The sequence below is a fragment of the Calidris pugnax genome, unplaced genomic scaffold (genome assembly GCF_001431845.1).
Source record: "Calidris pugnax isolate Ruff unplaced genomic scaffold, ASM143184v1 scaffold724, whole genome shotgun sequence".
NCBI lineage: Eukaryota > Metazoa > Chordata > Aves > Charadriiformes > Scolopacidae > Calidris > Calidris pugnax.
In genome coordinates, this window is record NW_015092066.1 from 8,693 (window position 1) to 29,647 (window position 20,955).

Genomic DNA, 20,955 nt, shown 5'->3' on the forward strand with positions numbered 1-20,955 from the left:
GAGCCTCCTCTTCTCCAGGCTGAACAACCCCAGCTCCCTCAGCCTGTCCTCGTAGCAGAGGTGCTCCAACCCCCTGATCATCCTTGTGGCCCTCCTCTGGACCCTCTCCATCAGGTCCATGTCCTTCTTACATTGAGGGCTCCAGACCTGCACACAATACTCCAGGTGAGGTCTCACCAGAGCCGAGTAAAGTGGAAGAATCACTTCTCTGGACCTGCTGGCACTTCCCTTCCTTGCACTGGGGAGGACTGGTCTGGAAGAGCATTATTCCCACATCAAGTGGAAGGAGAGACAACTCTTCCCTGCTAACGGAGGCTCTGAGGTCTTTACTTCTGAGCTATGGCATGTTGTGGTCTGCAGGCAACACAGCCATAGGAGCCCTGTGCCACCACCAGCTGTGGGGCATCCAAGGGTTATGCGGTGGAGAACAACTGCCCAACTTGTCCTCCTTGATTCCAAGGTCCCAACCTGCCAGAGGTGTGGGCTGTGGAAGGGGAAGGCTGGAGACAGCGGCACCGTGCACCCAGAGTGATGGTGCAGGAGCTGGGCAGTGGGGGGAGCAGCGAGACCATAACATGGGATAGAGAATCATAGAATGGTTAGAGTTGGAAGGGACCTTAAAGGTCATCCAGTTCCAACCCCCTGCCATGGGTGGAACACCTCCAACTAGACCAGGTTTCTCAAAGCCTCCTCCAACCTGGCCTTGAACCCCTCCAGGGATGGGGCAGCCACAGCTTCTCGGGGCAACCTGGGCTAGTGTCTCACCACCTTCCCAGCAAAGATTTTTTTCCTAATACCTAATCTAAATTTCTCCTCTACATGGAGTGGGATGAGTGGGTTTCTCCCAGTCTAGGGCAGCAGCAGGTGTCCAGTCTCCTGGCAGCCAGGGGAGACCTCCCCTGGGGGACAAGACTTAGGACCCTGCCATCCCTGAGCTCTGCAGAGAGGGACGTTGGATGGGTTTAGTGGGGCCCAGGTGCTCCATGGAAAGGGGACATGGTGGAGCCGGGTGGGAGCAGTGTTTGGACACTGCTCAGTGGGGAACCCCTGGGACAGAGGAATGGGGAGAGTCTCTGCAGAGGAAAGCCCTGCCCAGGGCTTGTGTCTCGCCACTGGGATGGAAACGAGTTCTAAATTAATCTTGGAGCAGTTAATTTGATCTCTGTGCTCCCATCTCTCTGTCAGCTCCTGAATCTCATCCACCCCATCTCCTCTGTCTCTACTATTTTTAAATCTATCTATTTCCGCTGGTCTCCCTTGCTTTGGTGCAGCCCTTTCCATAGGCTTCACTGACACTTACAGCCTGGAAAGTCCTCCTAAATATAATTGTTCTCCCAAGGGTAGGCATCGGCTCAGCCAGGGATCATAGAGAGCTCCGGGGCAGCAGCACAGGGATTGTGCTGTTTTTTGTGGTTTTATGGCACTTTTTGAAGTATGGGAATCTGTCGGCCACGGCCAGACACAGCATGAAGTGTATTCCCAGTGCAGGACTCAGGGCGTGGGATTGGGGCTGGGACAAGCAAGAGAAACCCTGGAAGTCGTCAAGGCTGGGGGAGGCTTTCGCCTTGATCTCACCCCGGAGGACAGGGATCGTGCCAGCCCAAGGAAGCAGAGGTCAAATCGAGGCCCACAATTCTGTTTATCCAAAGCACAACAGCTGAGGTTCTCCAGCTACTGGGAAAATGCAGGTGATGAGGTCCTACAGGATCTGCTGGAGAACCATAGAATGGTTTGGGTTGGAAGTGATCTTAAAGATCATCCAGTTCCAACACCTCCTGCCCTGGGCAGGGACACCTCCCACCAGACCAGGTTGCTCCAAGCCCCCTCCAACCTGGCCTTGAACCCCTCCAGGGATGGGGCAGCCACAGCTTCTCGGGGCAACCTGGGCCAGGCTCTCACCACCCTCACACCAAACAAGTTCTACCTAATATCAAATCTCAATCTCCCCTCTTTCAGTGTCACAGAACCACAGAATCACAGAATCTTCTAGGTTGGAAGGGACCTTAAAGATCTTTCAGTGTCAAACCCTTCCTCCTCCACCTCCTAGGGCTCCTTTCCCTCATCAAGATTCCCTCCCCAGCTTTCCTGGAGCCCCTTGAGGGACTGGAAGGGGCTCCAAGGTCTCCCCGGAGCCTTCTCTTCTCCAGGCTGAACCCCCCCAACTCTCTCAGCCTGTCCTCCCAGCAGAGGGGCTCCAGCCCTCCCAGCATCTCTGTGGCCTCCTCTGGCCCCGCTCCTACAGGTCCATGTCCTTCTTGTGCTGAGGACTCCAAAACTGGTGCTGTAACGTTTACTGCTTCTTTGAAACCTCATGTCCATGAGGATTTATTTGCACCAACTCTACATCAGCCCTGTGATGCCCAAGTTGCAGGAACACTGCCGGAGACACTTCTGAGTGTCTCCCCACCCTGCTGCCTGGTGACCCACCAGCCACTTCACGCCGTGAAGCCCCGTCCACGCAGTGACCACAGACCTTCCCACAAACACCGTGGCTCCTCCTGCCATCAGGAAAGCTTGAGGCAGTGGAGAACCACTTGATTCAAAGGTACGTGGTGACTCAGTGGCAGAGCCCACAGCAGATTCATCACGCATCCCACATTTTATGAACTTGGCTCCAGCAGATCCAATTATTCTATTAGCCGAAATTAGGGAGAAAATCATTGTTAAATAGTTAATTCATCAAGACAGGCGCTGACTGAAGAGATTTCTGAACTTGGGGTGTGTTTGAAAAATGAGGACAAAAATGGGGGGAAACCAACTAAGCAGTTTGTTCCAATGTCTTTAATTTGGTTTCATTTTCTTTGTCTGAAAAAGGTATTTGAGGCTACATTAAGCTCTTTTTTCACTTGAGAAGAATAGTGAAACAGAACAAGAAACAAAATGTTTCCTTCAAATTAAGTGCTGCGGAATTCTCTTTTGGCTAGAAAATTGCCCCTTCTCACTTCATTTGTCCCAAACGAACAATGAATTTGATCTCCTGGAGTGACCCCTGGGACAAAAACTCCACAGCTCCCAAAGCTGTCCTTGTCCTTGTAATGTTGGAGAGGGTTTGTGCATCTTCTCCACCGTCAACAGAGCCCCATTTCTAGCAGGCAATTCTTCCCACCATGGGCATGTAGAAAACATCTGGTGTTTCATTTTGGAAGACATATGAGTTGTGTAAGATCCTGATGATCTACAGATACTTCCACCACCACTGAAGACACTTAAATTTACTGCACTGTGGTGTCTTCATCCATACCCAACATCTGATACCCACCTACCTCCCGCTGCTCATCGCTCATCAGACTCTTGCTCCAGACCAGTGAGTAGCCCCCAGTAGCCCCCACATTGGTTCAGCTCTCTGCATGCCCAGAGATGGTGCTGACCCAGCAGACCCAATTTTATGACCTTGGTGACCACATCGATGACTTTTCCAGACGCATGGATGCTGCACACATCAGTTTGCCTTTCTTTTGAGGTAATGAGGTTGGGTTAAGAGCTTTCCACCAACGTAGCAAGAGTAGACTGGAAACATGAACCACCAGCAGCTCTCAGGCACTGCTCTTTCAGCCTCTTCTCGCTGCTGCACCCACCCTTTTATCCTTCTCTCCACGTGAGATCCAAACCTGCTTCTTTGTAAGGTGCCTCCCATTTGCCTCCTCAATTCCCTATGGTGACCACCGAATGAATCAAACACAGGAGACTTTCCCAGCACCAAGACCAAGAAAAATTTCTTCCTGATATCTGATCTGAATCGACCTTCTTCCAGTGTGAAGCCACCAACCCTTTGTCCTATCACTACATGCCCTTGTAAAAATCAAACGTGGAACTGGGGCTTCGGAGGGTGTTCATGAATCAAGGTGAACAGGAGACACCAAATGTTCCGCGTTTTACTCTGCAAATCCCTCAACACAAGTGGGAAAACAGATTTCCATGCCTCTGCTGTGTCCCACAGGGATGTTGTGTCTCGGAAGAGGTGACAAGGATTTCTCCTAGAGCTGGACCATGAAGGGAGCGCTTGTTAGGTGGGTTACAGCTCACAGACACAGTGCCAAAGGAGGCTGCTGGGGCAGGACCCATATATGGGCTTGAACTGGGATTCTGGATCTGGAGATCTTCCAGCTGTCTCCACCTGGAAGCAGATTTGGCTTGTTCACAAATTTTACAACACACAAATTACAGTTTCTCTGCGATTTTCATGCCCAGCACAAAGCTTTGCCGTTGGAAGCTGCAGTCAACAATAACCACAGTGGGGGATTACCATGAACAGATACCTGTGGCCTTGGAAGTTTAGGATTTGAGTGTGTCCCTTTAAATAAACTGCAGCCCTTGTGACACGTCCTGAACTATTCAAAGCTCAGGAGCTGCCTTTCATTCTTTGCTGCTTCTTCTCTATGTTCGGGCAGCAAATGAGCTCGAGATAAATCCCAGCTGGATGGGGCTGAGCCAGATCCGTGTAGGAGAGGAGGAGGGTGGCTGCAATTCAATTCACATGTGTTTTTCTAACCACAGCATCCCCCCAGGTACCAAAACCAGGAGTGATCACAGGGAGATACAGGTCTTGTCCTCAAAGCCCACAGAGTCCAGAAGTGCAAATGGTTTTAAAGACTGAATCCAAGCTGTTTTTGCACGGTTGGTAAACATCCAGCATCCCCCTGAAGGTAATCAGGAGTGAAACAACAGCCCTCATTCATCTAATTCTCCTACCCCTCCTCTCCCACGCTTGCCCAACCACCTCTGCCCGACGCTGAACAAGAGACCTTGTGTGCAAAAACCAAATTCATCGACACCAATGCCTCCTCCAGTGTTGGAAACAGCCTGTCAAACCCCGGGTGCTATGCAAGAAATGTTTAATTTGCTGTGTGTTTGGGCCAAGAGCATGAAAGGTGCTGCCCCTCGGCAAAAACACTGCAAAAACACAAAGCCAGAGCCTGTTCCTGCCTGGGTTTTACGCCAGACTGACCAGAAGGTGGGTGAGAAGATGAGGATACAGAGGTATGCTCTATGGTTGTGAGGACCATGTAGCTGGCCTGGCCACGAGATCCATCTCTCTTGGAGGAGATTTGAGCTGGGGTAATCACAGGGGCTCAGCCTTGCTTAGGTAGAGGTGGCAAAGAGCAGCTTGACGTCCTGGGGAACCAGCCCTCCAGGCAGATCATCTGTCCAGGGAGCAAGAAGATGCTTCTGTGACTCCCTATAAAGTATTCAGCATCCTTTTGGAGAAGGGATGCCAGCCAAAACCAGTAAAACTGGTACAGGGCTCATGGGGCAGGATGCCCTGAGTCTGGTTCTGCCCCAGACTTGCTCTCCGTGCCTCAGTTTCCCCAACTCTTAAGCCAGGACAATCAGCCTTGCCCAATTTCAGACAATGTTTGGACACCTGCAGATGCAGATCTTCATATGTAATGAGTCAGATCTTCCTTTGTGTGACTCAGCTCGCAGATGTTGAGCCCATGGAACAGCTACGGGCTTCTCCTGCTCCAAGATTTGTATTTTCTATTCTTACTACAGCCACAGACATCTTTTGAGTGCCTCACAATTCCCACAACTAAATACTTCTGTGAGTTTCTAGACCCGTTTGGGAAGATCAGGGAAAAGACCTTACTAGATTAAACATTTCTGTTAGGAATACAGGGATCATCACAACATCTTCATCAGCGTGTTATGAACAAATATAAGCCCTGGTCTGTGCGATGGTGTAAGAGACAGAGAAAGGTCAGGGCATATTTATCTGCAGTGGCCAAACTGCTGCCAATGCCTGCAGTAGGCCCACTGATTTCATGGAATCATAGAATGGTTTGGGTTGGAAGGGACATTAAAGATGATCTAGTTTCAACCCCCTGCCCTGGGGATGGACACCTCCCACCAGACCACGTGGCTCCAAGCCCCCTCCAACCTGGCCTTGAACCCCTCCAGGGATGCAGAAGCCACAGCTTCTCTGGGCAACCTGGGCTAGGGTCCCACCACCCTCAGAAGAAAGAATTTCTTCCCCACATCTCATCTCAATCTCCCCTCTTTCAGTGTCAAACCCTTCCCCCTCCTCCTAGGGCTCCCCTCCCTCATCAAGAGTCCCTCCCCAGCTTTTCTGGAGCCCCTTGAGGGACTGGAAGGGGCTCCAAGGTCCCCTGGAGCCTTCTCTTCTCCAGGCTGAACACCCCCAACTCTCTCAGCCTGTCCTCCCAGCAGAGGAGCTCCAGTCCTCCCAGCATCTCCATGGTGGCCTCCTCTGGCCCTGCTCCAACAGGTCCATGATGTTGGTGGCCCCAGAGCTGGAGGCAGCACTGGGTGGGGGGTGTCTCCCCAGAGCGGAGCAGAGGGGCAGAATCCCCCCCCTCGCCCTGCTGGCCACGCTGCTGGGGATGCACAGGAACAGCCAAGAGGCATTTCCACTCCCTCCATCCCATCCCAGTTACCTGTCAAAGCCTTCAGGTTCTCGGTGGCCAGGACACCAGCTGAGCGTAACAAGACTCAGCACAGCCCTGTCCCTGCCAGACTTGCTGTGTCCAACAGCCAGAGGGAGATTTGCGAGGACAAAGCAAAGAAGAAACATTTTCCATGGCTGGATGTATATTTTTGTGCTTTCAGTGAAGGCTGGAGCAGTTGTGGTTAACTCTGAAACGGGAAATAGAGAAAAGTTCATTGGACGACGGACAACTTCCCTCCCCGCGAGTTATAAAAGAAGGAAAATGGAAATCTAACGGTGGCTTTTGCTTCTAAAATTAACATAATTCCCCCCGACGCACGAATGTGGCTCTGCAACACCAGCAGCAGAAAGCCCAGAGCTCTGGCAGGACAGGGATCTGATCCTGGAAAAGCCTTTAATTTGTGGATGCAGCCTGTTGAGATCTGGAGAGAAATTAAAGTAGCAGGCGTCGCTCCGCAAGAACGTATCGGGGTTGCATCATGTGGGTTCCTTGAATTTTCCAGAAATCCCGCCTGCCACCTCTTGCCTGCCAAGTTTTCACTGAAAATCTAGACAGTAGCTCGGAAATACGCGCTGCGATTCTCCGCTGGCATATTTGAAACAGGCAGGCAAAATTTAGGCTGGTTTTGGATGTGTGGGGACATAGAAAAGATGTCCCTTTTTTGCCAAGGATCCTGCAAACAGAACCGGGATGCTGGGATATAGGAAGCTTCAGCCGGAAAGAAATACATGGTTAAATGTATTAAACGTTCTGTGGGATGCTACGTATCTATCACGCGCTGCAAAATGACATCATAAATGGCATTAAAGTTGCAAAAAGCAGTAAAAAGCTTGGAAAGGCCAAATTAAGTTCAACTGGGTAACTTTCATAGAATCATTGGATGATCGAGGTTGGAAGGGACCTTTCAGATCATCAAGTCCAACCATCAACCCAACACTGACAAATCCACCACTGACCCATGTCCCTCAGCACCACATCTACCCATCTTTTAAATACCTCCAGAGATGGTGACTCCACCACTGCCCTGGGCAGCCTCTGCCAAGGGTTGATGGCCCTTTCCATGGAGAAATTTTTTCTAATATCCATCCTAAACCTCCCCTGGGGCAACTTGAGGCTGTTTCCTCTTGTCCCATCGCCTGTGACTTGGGAGAAGAGACCGACCCCCCCTGGCTACACCCTCCTTTCAGGGAGTTGGAGAGAGCCAGAAGGTCTCCCCTCAGCCTCCTTTTCTCCAGGCTCAACACCCCCAGCTCCCTCAGAAGTTCTCCAGACCCTTCTCCTTGTGCTCCAGACCCCTCACCAGCTCCATTGCCCTTCTCTAGACACACTCCAGCCCCTCAAGGTCCCTCCTGTTATGAGGGGCTCAAAACTGGACATAGCACCCAAGGTGTGGTCAACCACTTTTACAACACAGAGAGCAAAAGAAACCCTCAAATGTTATTTCTCTGTTCCCATCGGCGCTTCCTTGATCCTCCACCAGCCGGTCCCATTGCCTTGGAGACTGCTCTTTGACTTTTGCAGATCCATCCTAAACTGCCACAAGGGTTAAACTCCCCGACCAACATCATACCTATGTGAAAGGACCTGATCCATGTGCCATTCGCCTCCCATCTGGGGGTTTTGTGGCACCCCAAGCAAAAAAGCAGCAACTCAGATCTAGACAAACTGGTTTGGTCCCACCAGATCAGCACAAGAAGGTCACCAGGGTTGGGGCAATCAAGAGCTCGTGGTCCCTGGACCTTGAGAAGGATGAAGCCCCTTATCCCGTTATATCTCTCTGGGCAGCTTTTCTGTTATCTGTGTAAGACTGGAATGATGAGGAGAGGCTGAGGGAGCTGGGGTTATTCAGCCTGGAGAAGAGGAGGCTGAGGGGAGACCTTCTTGCTCTCTACAACTCCCTGAAAGGAGGGTGTAGAGAGGTGGGGGTCGGTCTCTTTTCTCAAGTCACAGGCGACAGGACAAGAGGAAATGGCCTCAAGTTGCGCCAGGGGAGGTTCAGGCTGGATATTGGGAAAAATTTTTTCACTGAAAGGGTTCTCAGCCATTGGAATGGGCTGCCCAGGGAGGTGGTTGAGGCACCATCCCTGGAGGTGTTCAAAAGACGGGTTGATGAAGTGCTGGGAGGTCTGGTTTAGTGATGATGCTCCTTGTTTGTTGTGTGGGTGTCTATTTTTGTCAGTTAGGTTGATGGTTGGACAAGATGATCTTTAAGGTCCCTTCCAACCTAGAAGATTCTGTGATTCTGTGAAAAGAAGAAGAGGCTTCCAAGCCCCTACTAAGCATCATTTTGCTTACACATCCACGGTACGTGGGCGATGAGAAATGAACATGCTGTTTGCTCTGGCTGGACCGCTGCCCGGTGCAGGGGGGGGATAGATGCCGAGCCCAGCACGTTCTTTCCTCAGATTCATCTTTCCCCTCCTCCTTTCCTACCTTAAAACTGCCACACCAAGTCCCCCAAGAAGTCCACAAGGCACCAAACCCACCAGCCCCAGCCCTGTCCTGCTTTCAGCTTCCCCCCACCCGCCCCAATCCCATCAGCATCACAGAAGTAGAGGAGTTTTGCAGCTGGGCTTGTTGGGGACCCCATTTCCAACATCCAAACCCACTTTGAGGGACACTGGTTAAGATGGGTGGTGGTGTGTCCACACACACGTGGGCATGGACACGCATGGACACGCGTGGACACGCATGGAGAGGCTGAACCCGCCCCGCTGCCCGCCCCAGCGCAGCTCTGTGCTGGAAGCTGAAGATTGGCTGGCGGAGGATCTCTCTCTCTCCAAGCAAGGGTCGATTTTGGGGGCGTTTCTCCTCCCTCAGCTGGCTCCAGAATAAATGGTTTCCTTTTACATCCCATTTCCTTAGAAGAGGCCTGAAACCTTGCTGCGCTGGGGGAAGGAGGGGGGCAGGCTGGATGTGGGTCTGTGCCTCCTCCACAGAAGTAGAGGAGTTTTGCAGCTGGGCTTGTTGGGGACCCCATTTCCAACATCCAAACCCACTTTGAGGGACACTGGTTAAGATGGGTGGTGGTGTGTCCACACACACGTGGGCATGGACACGCATGGACACGCGTGGACACGCATGGAGAGGCTGAACCCGCCCCGCTGCCCGCCCCAGCGCAGCTCTGTGCTGGAAGCTGAAGATTGGCTGGCGGAGGATCTCTCTCTCTCCAAGCAAGGGTCGATTTTGGGGGCGTTTCTCCTCCCTCAGCTGGCTCCAGAATAAATGGTTTCCTTTTACATCCCATTTCCTTAGAAGAGGCCTGAAACCTTGCTGCGCTGGGGGAAGGAGGGGGGCAGGCTGGATGTGGGTCTGTGCCTCCTCTCAGCTTTCTGACAGCTTCAACCAAACTTAAAGGAGAGGCAGAGAGCTCAAACCCTTTTTTTTTTTAAGTTCCTATATGCCTCTTGAAAACAGGCAGCCAGGAGGAGCTTTAATGTCACAGCGGATGGGAACTCAGCTTTTAACGAGACATCAGAGATTCCTCCGAGCAGCCCCTGCTCCGAGCAGCCCGACCTCCCCGTCCCTGGGGCTTTTCTGCTCATATTTTATAATAAAGGGTCAAAAGCTGGAAATGGCACGTTCCTCACTGCCTGCCCCGGGCTCCTCTCAGTGGGGAAACTGAGGCTACGGCGCCCCAAATCACTGCTCTCACCCTGCTTTTGGCAGCCTGCCCTTGGGATGGCCCTGGGCCCTTCCTGGGGCTGACGTGGCTGAAAAACTTTCTTTTTTTCTTTTTTCGGTTAAATTTTGGGTGGATCCAGACCATCCCAAGTTCACTGGGAGGCAAAAGGGAAGGGGGGAGAAGTACGTATCACCAGTCCGACCAGCTTGGAAAGGGAATCCCGGAGTCCTGAGTCCTGTTGGGTTGCCATGACCTCCAACCAGAGCTCCTTTATGAATCGGTCAGGTTGGAAGAGACCCTTGGGATCATCGAGTCCAACCATCAACCTAACTGACAAAAATAGACACCCACACAACAAACAAGGAGCATCATCACTAAACCAGACCTCCCAGCACTACATCAACCCGTCTTTTGAACGCCTCCAGGGATGGGGCCTCAACCGCCTCCCTGGGCAGCCCATTCCAATGGCTGATGACCCTTTCCGTGAAAAAATTTTTCCTAATATCCAGCCTGAACCTCCCCTGGCACAACTTGAGGCCATTTCCTCTTGTCCTGTCACCTGTGGCTTGAGAGAAGGGACCGACCCCCACCTCTCTCCACCCTCCTTTCAGGGAGTTGTAGAGAGCAAGAAGGTCTCCCCTCAGCCTCCTCTTCTCCAGGCTGAATAACCCCAGTTCCCTCAGCCTCTCCTCATGAGACTTATTCTCCAGACCCCTCAGTTATGAGCACGGAAAGATGGTGGGACCCGGTGGCCACACGGGACCTCCCAGTTTGCCACCCAGGGATGCCAAACTCTTGCCCTCAAGCTCCTCAATCCACACGGACCCCATCTCCTCCCCCCTGTAGCTCCCAGGAAGATATGGGATGCAGGGGTTTGCCATCTGACCTGCCGTCACCCGCGCTGGACCTCTGCCGAGGCCACGCAGATGCCATTCTTTCCACCCGAAAGCACCGGAGGAATTTCCCCCCCGCCTGGACATGTTGGCAAGGAGAAGCCTGTGGATTTTGAACTTTCCTCTGGGAGTATTAAACAGGGATTACAAACCGGGATCAAGGGAGTCTCGCTCCTGCGTGCCCTGTGGGAAAGCTGCAGCTGGGGCCTCGTGAACCTGTCGTTCTTTGTCTGTGCATCACAGCAGACTTGTGTGACACCAGGGATGGAGAATTCCCTCCTTTCCAGTGCAATCGGGATTTTATTTTCCTCTTCCTAGTTCTCCTCCATCACATCTGCTGAGGGAGCAAAAGCTGAGCAGTGCCTTGCAGAGGATGGGTGCATCCATGGGCTGAATTTGCACCTTTGGGGCATATAAAGGGGATGCTCTTAGGGGTGAGAGAACAGGTTGAGAGAGTTGGGGGAGTTCAGCCTGGAGAAAAGGAGGCTCCAGGGAGACCTTAGAGCCCCTTCCAGTCCATCAAGGGGCTCCAGGAAAGATGGGGAGGGACCCTTGATGAGGGAGGGAAGCCATAAGATGAGGGGAAACTGAGATGAGATCTCAGGCAGAACTTCTTTGGTGTGAGGGTGGTGAGAGCCTGGCCCAGGTTGCCCTGAGAAGCTGTGGTTGCCCCATCCCTGGAGGGGTTCAAGGCCAGGTTGGAGGGGGCTTGGAGCAACCTGCTCTGGTGGGAGGTGTCCCTGCCCAGGGCAGGGTGGTTGGAACTAGATGGTGGTGAGACACTGGAACAGGTTGCCCAGGGAAGTTGTGGATGCCCCATCCCTGGAAGTGTTCAAGGCCAGGCTGGATGGGGCCTTGAGCAACCTGCTCTAGTGGGAGGTGTCCCTGCCCATGGCAGGGGGGTTGGAACTCGATGATCTTTGAGGTCCCTTCCAACCCAAACCATTCTATGATTCTATGATTCTAAGATGGTCTTTAAGGTCCTTTTCACCCCAAACCATTCTGTGATTCTATACACCCACCCTGTGACCTTCCAGAAAGCCAGGGGCCAGCATCCCCAGCTCTGGGCACAGCAGGCCAGCAGAGATGAGTTTGGCTCGTCCCCACTGCAGACCAGACAGGCCAGGGCACAGATCCACGGGACGCTCAGCCTTTCAGCTTCACTGCCATCCTTTGTGCAGTGTCTGTTCAGACTAAGCTGGTCCCTTCCAGCTCCAGCCAAACCGGGACCCTGGATTCTGCCTGAAAAACCAAAACTCGGTGACGCCTTGAGCTGCATGAATGAGCTCAGAGCAGAAAAGAAGGATGTTCCAAGGGGGAAATTAAAGCACCGATCCTGAACTCGCCCTTGACCTGAGCAGAGAAGCAGAATCACCCCCCAAAAGCCTTTGCATGGGGGTACCCAGAAAAGCAGGGGTGCTCTGACCAGCTCTGGATGGGGAACCCCTCACCCAACACATCCTTGATTTGCCTAGAGGTGAGGCGATGGTGTTTGAGTGCTACTGGGAACTCACCTGAGACTGGAGTCATACTGGTTGCCACCGTCCCCGGCTCCTTACATGGCTCTGGGAGATGAACCTCAGGCTGGATCCCTCCATCAGCCACGGCTGCTTCCAGGCTCCATCCAGCCCCATTTGCTCTGGTTTGGGGAGAGATTTGACTGATGAAACCGAGACACGCACACAAGTTCCTCTGCAATCCCAGACAAATCAGTGATAACACTGCTCTTGGGACTGAGAAATGGTTTGGGGAGGGTTGAACCGGTTTGAGAAAGTCTGAGCTGCCCTAGGGAGGGTCTCTTTAAGGCTGATTCACCTTCTCTGTCCATTCCCACTCATTAGGTGAGAAAATGATGCCCAGCAGATGCGGGCAGGAGAAGGGGGAAGCGCTGCAGAGGCAGGAGAGTGTTCACACCAGTGCTGCCTTCATCTCACCCTTGCAGGAGAGCAATGGCTTGAAGTCCAGATAGAGAGCAGTGACAAGTGGTGTCCCTCAAGGGTCCGTGCTGGGACAGATACTGTTTAACATTTTTATCAATTATATAGACAGAGGGATTAAAGGCACAATCAGCAAGTCTGCAAACGACACCAAGCTGTGTGGTGTTGTCGATACACCAGAGGGATGGGATGTCATCCAAAAGGACCTGGACAGGCTGGAGAGGTGGGCCCAGGGGAACCTCATGAGGTTCAACAAGAGCAAATGCAAGGTTCTGCACCTGGGCCGGAACAATCCTCACCATCAGGACAGACTGGGGGGTGAGGGATTAGAAAGCAGCCCTGAGGAAAGGGACTTGGGGGTGCTGGTGGACTGGTTTGAGAAGGTCTGAGCTGCCCTAGGGAGGGTCTCTTTAAGGCTGATTCACCTTCTCTGTCCATTCCCACTCATTAGGTGAGAAAATGATGCCCAGCAGATGCGGGCAGGAGAAGGGGGAAGCGCTGCAGAGGCAGGAGAGCATTCACACCAGTGCTGCCTTCATCTCACCCTTGCAGGCCTGTGAGGGTGGTGGAGCACTGGAACAGGTTGCCCAGGGAGGTGGTTGAGGCCCCATCCCTGGAGATACTCAAGGTGAGGCTCGACGAGGCCCTGGGCAACCTGGTCTAGTTGGGGGTGTCCCTGCTGACTGCGGGGAGGTGGGACTAGATGACCCTTGGAGGTCCCTTCCGGCCTGGGCAATTCTATGATGATTCTATGAGATAAGGCTGTCACCAGGAGATGGGACACAAAGGGGATGTGCAAATTTGGGAATTTGACTGTATCAAGGAGTCTCCCAGGCTTGTTGCATCCTGCGCAGGAAGACTTGATGCACTCAAGGTGGGAGGCTGCAAAGAGGATCAGTATCACCTCTGCTGCCCCCACCATGATCTTTGCAGGTGCCTTGGGTTTTAGTCCTCCAAGACTGAATCCTACCATGTGCTGTGCTCCCCCCAAGAAATACTCAGCACCAGGGTGGCTTCTCAGCTGCTCTTTGCTGCCAGACCCATGCTGGCTCTAAGCATCCCTGCCTTCCTCATCTGCAGCCCAGAGGAAACCCTAGAGGTAAAGGAGTTTACCCATGGATTTTAGTCCTCCAATTCCGAATCCTGCCATGTGCTGTGCTCCCTCCAAGAGATGCTCAGCACCAGGGTGGCTTCTCAGCTGCTCTTCAGCTGGTTCTGAGCATCCCTGCCTTCCTCATCTGCAGCCCAGAGGAAACCCTAGAGGTAAAGGAGTTTACCCGCAGAGGGAGGTGAGGCTCATAAAGACATACAAAATGTCCTACTAGGCCAGGGTGGTCCATCTAGCTCTGCTCCACCAGCAACCACGGGCAAGCAACTGGTTCCAGTTTGCCTGTGGTCCATTGCCCTTGTGCCAGCCCAGCACCCAGACCTGCTGGATTAGGGATGTTCAACTTACATCCCCGTGAGCATCTACTTCTGGAAAGAATTAGTCTAATTTGTCTAATCTTTCTAGACGAGAAGGGGAGTTCCTGCTTCAGCAGGGGAGTTGGACTAGATGATCTCTATGGTCCCTTCCAACTCTAAAAAATTCACTGAAATTCAGTGAAATTCAGTGAAAAGGACTGCCTGGGGTCTGCTTTTAAATGATCTCCTGGTTGCTCCTACCCAGCTTTGTGCTCTTCACCGTGGGATCTGCTGAACAGCTTTAAGCCCCTGAGAGCTGCAAGAAGAGACTAAAACAAACTGCCTTCATGGGCAGCCTTGCTACAGACCATGCTTGATCCTGGAAAGCAGAAATCCTGCACCAGCACTGCTTCATGGCAGCTTAGAAGATGCCAGATTCCACCAGGAAATACAGGAAAAACAAGGGTCAGTCTCCTGGGTCACCGTGGACTCCAGGAAAGGGTAAACGTGCAAAGCTGAGGGAGTTTATATTTAAAAAATTCTGTCCAAAGAGCCTGTTAGACTTCAATTTTTGCTTTCGTTTGCTTTTGGAGAAATAAAGGGCTCCTTTAATATATAATCAAGTGAATTAGTACCACTGCTTTAAATAAGACAAGCCAAACGACCAGGAAAGCATCAGTCCAGATGTTTTACAGCTGGGGCACGGGCTGTTTACCGCAGGGCTGGGTGTAGGGTTCCCAGTACCAGCAGGATTTCATTGTCCTCCACCCCAGCAGCTCCCCCACACCAAGGCCAGGCTGTAAATCTCAGGTTCTTCTGTCAGGGTGTGTAGGATCAGACCCATATCACAGAGGGTTTGGTGGGGTTTTTAAAATTAAAGCGTGTTACAGCTCGCGAAGATCTGCAGCCCCCTAAAATTTGAAGGTTCACCGGGGGGGAGCGTAACCCGCACTTGGAAATAACTGGCCACAAAAGAAATGTGGAGTTTTGTCCTGGGCTAGCCGGAGGGGAGGAGTTGAGCTGGAGAAGTGGATGTGTCTTTTGGCAGCTGGGCCCTCTCATTAAAGGAGCAGCGGAGGAGACGGAAGAAGGCAACTCCCAGTATCGCTCCCCCTTCCCGCTCCTCTTCCCCATCCCACTGCTGTGGGATCTCCGACGACGTGGCACTTGTGGGGGCTGGGAGCTCCAGCCAATCCCATCGTGCTCAGAAATCACTCGGTGGCCACAAAAATCTACCCCCCCCCCCCAACGCAGATCAGCCCTGATTCCTAGCGATTTCAGCCTAGAAAACGTGTTCCCGGTCAAGATGAAGCCGTTCGCTGACATATGAGTAGAATTTAACTCATTTTCTGCACATTCACACCCAGAAGTCCAGATTTATAGAGTAACACACTCAGGATTGTATTGTCTGGGGGGGGGGGGATGAATTAGCAGTGTGGGACAGCGATAGCAGGGATAGGGGGGAATAAACATTTAAAAAATCAGGCAAAAATTAAAATATCTATATGCTGGGCTGCCCGTCCTCAAACACAAAGAACTATTTATTTAACTCCAAATTCCCGTTATTGAGGCAAAGCTCTTTAAAAGGACTGAAGCACAGAGCCCTGAGCTTTGTCAAAGGAGTTTAAGTGCCGGGATGCATCGCAAGAGAGCAAGATTAAAAGTTTGAGAGTTTATTTTAAACTTGACTAGGAAGAAAAAAGAAAAAAAAAATCTTACATGGGAAGTAATTACACAGAAGGGTTTGAAGGTGGAGCAATGCAGAGCTTGGCAGAGAAAACCAGCTGACAGTGGAAGTTTAAAGGAGCTTTTCTCATTTCTCAGCTGGTTCATGCTGCTGGTAGAGACCAGGAACGTTTCACCTGGGTATTGATTGTTTGCTCTCTGCAAATTCAATTTTTTTTTTTTGCTATGGCAACGTGGAAATAAAGCAAAGATTGTGCTATGAAACCCTGGGGCCACATTCTGATCATTTATGCAGATGCAAAGCCAAGAAAATTCCTCCAACTAGGAGTACAGAAAAGTATGGGGCTCGAGGTGCTTCAATCCTCTCTCTCTCCCACTGACTCCCTCCCAGAAGAAAGCTGATCTCTGAATGTCACCTCTGTGAAGCCATCAGGACTGTTTAGGCACGTTATCATTAAAACCTGCAGCAAAAGGTACCTGTTGGAATGTGAAACACCCAGGGAAGACGTCAGCTGGAAACATGTTTTGTTCAGGTATTTCCTTCTGCACACACGCCACTGAAAAATAAAAAATAAAATAAAATTGAATTAGATCACAGAAAGAAATGCACCTTCAGGCATCTGAAATGACTTCGTGCTTGGCACCCAAAAGCTCAGCCAGTGAGTGAGACCCCCTGGGGCTTTTTCCCTGTAACAGCTTTAGTGAAATGACACCGCATGGATCAATTCAGCCATAATCATAAATCATAGAATCAAAGAATGGTTTGGGTTGGAAGAGACATTAAAGAACATCCAGTTCCAACCCCCTGCCATGGGCAGGGACACCTCCCACCAGACCAGGTCGCTCCAAGCCCCCTCCAACCTGGCCTTGAACCCCTCCAGGGATGGGGCAGCCACAGCTTCTCTGGGCAACCTGGGCCAGGCTCTCACCACCCTCACACCAAAGAATTTCATCTTGATTTCCCACCTAAATCTCCTCACTTCCAGTTTAAAACCATTACTCCTTGTGCTATGGCTCTACTCCCTCATCAAGAGTCCCTCCCCAGCTTTCCTGGAGCCCCTTTAGGGACTGGAAGGCTGCTCTAAGGTCTCCCCGGAGCCTTTTCTTCTCCAGGCTGAACCCCCCCAACTCTCTCAGCCTGTCCTCCCAGCAGAGGGGCTCCAGCCCTCCCAGCATCTCCATGGTGGCCTCCTCTGGCCCCGCTCCAACACGTCCATTCCTTTCTTGTGCTGGAAGGTGATTGGGAACAGATAATAATAAAGGTGATTGGGAAAGGATGAATGGGACAATCTTTGGCCCAGCCAGAAGCAAACACCCAGTGACCAGAACAAACCTCCTGGTAGCTGCCACGGCGGTTATCAAGGTCGTGTTGCTGCAAACAATGTGGTTCTATAAACCACGCTGCGAGAGGAACCATGGTAGAAACACGTATTTTGTTTTGCTCTTAGAGCTCTAGGGAGCTGGTTTATTGCAGCTGGTGGAAGGCTTGTACAGGGAGGGTTGAAAGACCTCTCCTCATTTGAATCAGGGGATCAGAGAATCATTTAGGCTGGAAGAGACCCTTAAGATCATTGAGTCCAACCATAAACCCAACACTGACAAACCCACCACTAACCCATGTCCCTCAGCACCGCATCTGCCCGGCTTTTAAATCCCTCCAGGGATGGTGACTCCACCACTGTCCTGAGCAGCCTCTTCCAAGGCTTGACAACTCTTTCAGTGAAGAATTTTTTCCTAATATCCATCCTAAACCTTCCCTGGTGCAACTCGAGGCCGTTGTCCTATTGCTTACTTGGGAGAAGAGCCCAACACAGGTGTGGAGTGTCTACTCGCATGGCACCACCTGAATAAAAACATCACTTTTTGATGCCATCTTCTAGAATTAGGAGACTGATGCTGTGGGGGGACACAGACAGTGGAAAGATGAGATGATCCCAGGGCAAGGCGTTTGCCAGATGCTGACCCAGGTCAGAATATTCAAAGCCAGAAGACTAAACAAGATGCTGTCTTCTACCAGAGTTATGAGAGGTAGCAAGCTGCCAAGCCCCCTGTCTTCTGAGAAGAAGCAGAGAAACTTGCAGAGGCAAAACCAGCATCAGAAAAGGGGGTAAAAACGAAATTACATGGTGATTAGAAACAAGAGAAGACGCAGACATCAGTGAACACAGCGATGCAGCATCCTTCTGCTCATGGGCTCAACCGTCAGTGAGGACGGCGCTGAATTCACAGAATCACAGAATCTTCTAGGTTGGAAGGGACCTTAAAGATCATCTTGTCCAACCGTCAACCTAACTGACAAAAATAGACACCCACACAACAAACAAGGAGCATCATCACTAAACCAGACCTCCCAGCACTACATCAACCCGTCTTTTGAACACCTCCAGGGATGGTGCCTCAACCACCTCCCTGGGCAGCCCATTCCAATGGCTGAGAACCCTTTCAGTGAAAAAATTTCTCCTAATATCCAGCCTGAACCTCCCCTGGCACAACTTGAGGCCATTTCCTCTTGTCCTGTCGCCTGTGACTTGAGAGAAGAGACCGACCCCCATCTCTCTACCCCCTCCTTTCAGGGAGTTATAGAGAGCAATAAGGTCTCCCCTCAGCCTCCTCTTCTCCAGGCTGAATAACCCCAGTTCCCTCAGCCTCTCCTCATAAGACTTGTGCTCCAGACCCCTCACCATCTTTGTCGCCCTTCTCTGGACCCGCTCCAGCCCCTCGACGTCTCTTTTATGGTAGAGAGCCGAAGACTGGACACAGTACTCAAGGTGAGGCCTCACCAGTGCCAAGTACAGGGGGACAATCACCTCTCGGGCCCTACTCCCCACGCTGTTCCTGATGCAGGCCAGGATGCTGTTGGCCTTCTTGGCCAGACTGGGCATCTGGGCACACTGCTGGCTCATGTTCAGCCCACAGTCGACCAACACCCCCAGGTCCTTTTCTGCCCGGCAGCTCTCCAGCCTCGGTGGTACCTGGAATATCACTATATTGTAATTGCCGTTGAAAAATATCCCATGCCCTCTTAAAATGTGACGGGGTGGAAAGCGAGTGGCGTTCGATACGCGTGACTCAGCGCAGAAACCTCTCCATGGCACATATTTTGCTGCGAGGGCTCTCAGCCAGGCCGTCTGGCACCGGGCAGGACGAGCATTTAACTCCTTCAACGGTACTTTGGGGCCTTTCTAAACCACCTAAATTTACCAGGCGTGAGGATTTTTGCCACTGCGTTATGCTACAGTGAAGAACAGCCCCCAAGAAACCTGCTGGGGGATATTTGGATGCGACGGGGGTGAGGGGTTCACCACTCCATCAGCTCCAGCTGCTGGGGAAAAAGGAGAGGTGAGTGTCAGTGCAGGTGGGGAGATAGATGGAAAACCAGTGTCTGTGGGGTGAGAAGCTCAACGTGAGCTGGCAACGTGAGCTCGAAGCCCAGAAACCCCCCCACATCCATCCTGGGCTGCATCCCCAGCAGCGTGGCCAGCAGGGAAATGGGGGGGGATTCTGCCCCTCTGCTCCGCTCTGGGGAGACACCCCCCACCCAGTGCTGCCTCCAGCTCTGGGGCCACCAACATAGGAAGGACATGGACCTGTTGGAGAAGGCCACAGAGATTGTAGGAGGGCTGGAGCCCCTCTACTGGGAGGACAGGCTGAGAGAGTTGGGGGAGTTCAGCCTGGAGAAGAGAAGAGTCCAGGGAGACCCTTCCAGTCCCTCAAGGGGCTCCAGGAGAGATTGGGAGGGACTCTTGATGAGGGAGAGGAACCATAGGAGGAGGGGGAAGGGTTTTAAACTGAATGAGGGGAGATTGAGATGAAATCTCAGGCAGAAATTCTTTAGTATGAGGGTGGTGAGAGCCTGGCCCAAGTTGCCCAGAGAAGCTGTGGCTGCCCCATCCCTGGAGGGGTTCAAGGCCAGGCTGGATGGGGCTTGGAGCAACCTGGTCTGTTGGGAGGTGTCCCTGCCCAGGGCAGGGGGTTGGAACTGGTCCCTTCCAACCTTGATTCTATGACACAGCAATATGAGGAACCTCTCCACCTGCCTGTAATTTGGCCATCAAGCGAATGCAGGTCCTCTTGGGTACCACCAAACAGGGGGGACGTTTCAGATGGCAAGACACAGCTCGAACCAGGTGCAGATGTCAACCATTCACTGTCCGCGACTGCTCCGGCCGTGGCTGAAGCCCTTTTCAAGAGCCCTGACTTCATGGAGGATGGAAAAAAAAAAAAAAATATATATATATATAAATATAAATAAATCACCCCCTTGAGGCAGCAACAACCATCCAGCCTCAAGAGATTCCAAGAGGGGGGAGGTGGAATAACATGGGTCAGAGCCCCGTAAAAATGCAAAAGCCACGTTTTGGCTTGGGTAGAGCCTTCCACCATAGCCCTGCTGGGAGGAGAGGGACGAGGAAGGACCAGGAATCCCACCCCTTCCCAGCCCCCTGGACCCCCCCTCCTTTGCAGAAGCAACGGGGCCGGGCTCTCCCTGCCATTGGTGGCGGGGCCCGGAGAGTTTTATCGGATCCTCCCCTTCCTCTCCCTCCCCAGGCGGGTGGTGGTGGTTTTTTTTTTTTTTTTTCCTTGAGGAAAGGGGGATCCTCCCTCAGAAAAGGGAGGTAGAAATGAGAAGAGGCATTTATCCAGCCTCAAGAGATTCCAAGGGGGGGGGTGGAATAACATGGGTCAGAGCCCCGTAAAATTGCAAAAGCCACGTTTTGGCTTGGGTAGAGCCTTCCATAGTCCTGCTGGGAGGAGAGGGACGAGGAAGGACCAGGAATCCCACCCCTTCCCAGCCCCCTGGACCCCCCCTCCTTTGCAGAAGCAACGGGGCCGGGCTCTCCCTGCCATTGGTGGCGGGGCCCGGAGAGTTTTATCGGATCCTCCCCTTCCTCTCCCTCCCCAGGCGGGTGGTGGTGGTTTTTTTTTTTTTTTTTCCTTGAGGAAAGGGGGATCCTCCCTCAGAAAAGGGAGGTAGAAATGAGAAGAGGCATTTGTCCTGGGGT

At 52.1% G+C, this 20,955-nt stretch overlaps 1 long non-coding RNA gene across 1 annotated transcript; it reads right to left on the reverse strand.

The window, feature by feature from the left end:
• Window positions 1–6,405: 6,405 nt before the first annotated feature.
• Window positions 6,406–16,515, reverse strand: LOC106900217. Its single transcript, XR_001414123.1, has 3 exons — window positions 16,430–16,515; window positions 12,440–12,564; window positions 6,406–6,594 (listed from the first exon to the last, which is right to left on the reverse strand). It is a non-coding gene; the product is annotated as an uncharacterized LOC106900217 (long non-coding RNA).
• Between the last annotated feature and the right edge of the window lie 4,440 nt (window positions 16,516–20,955).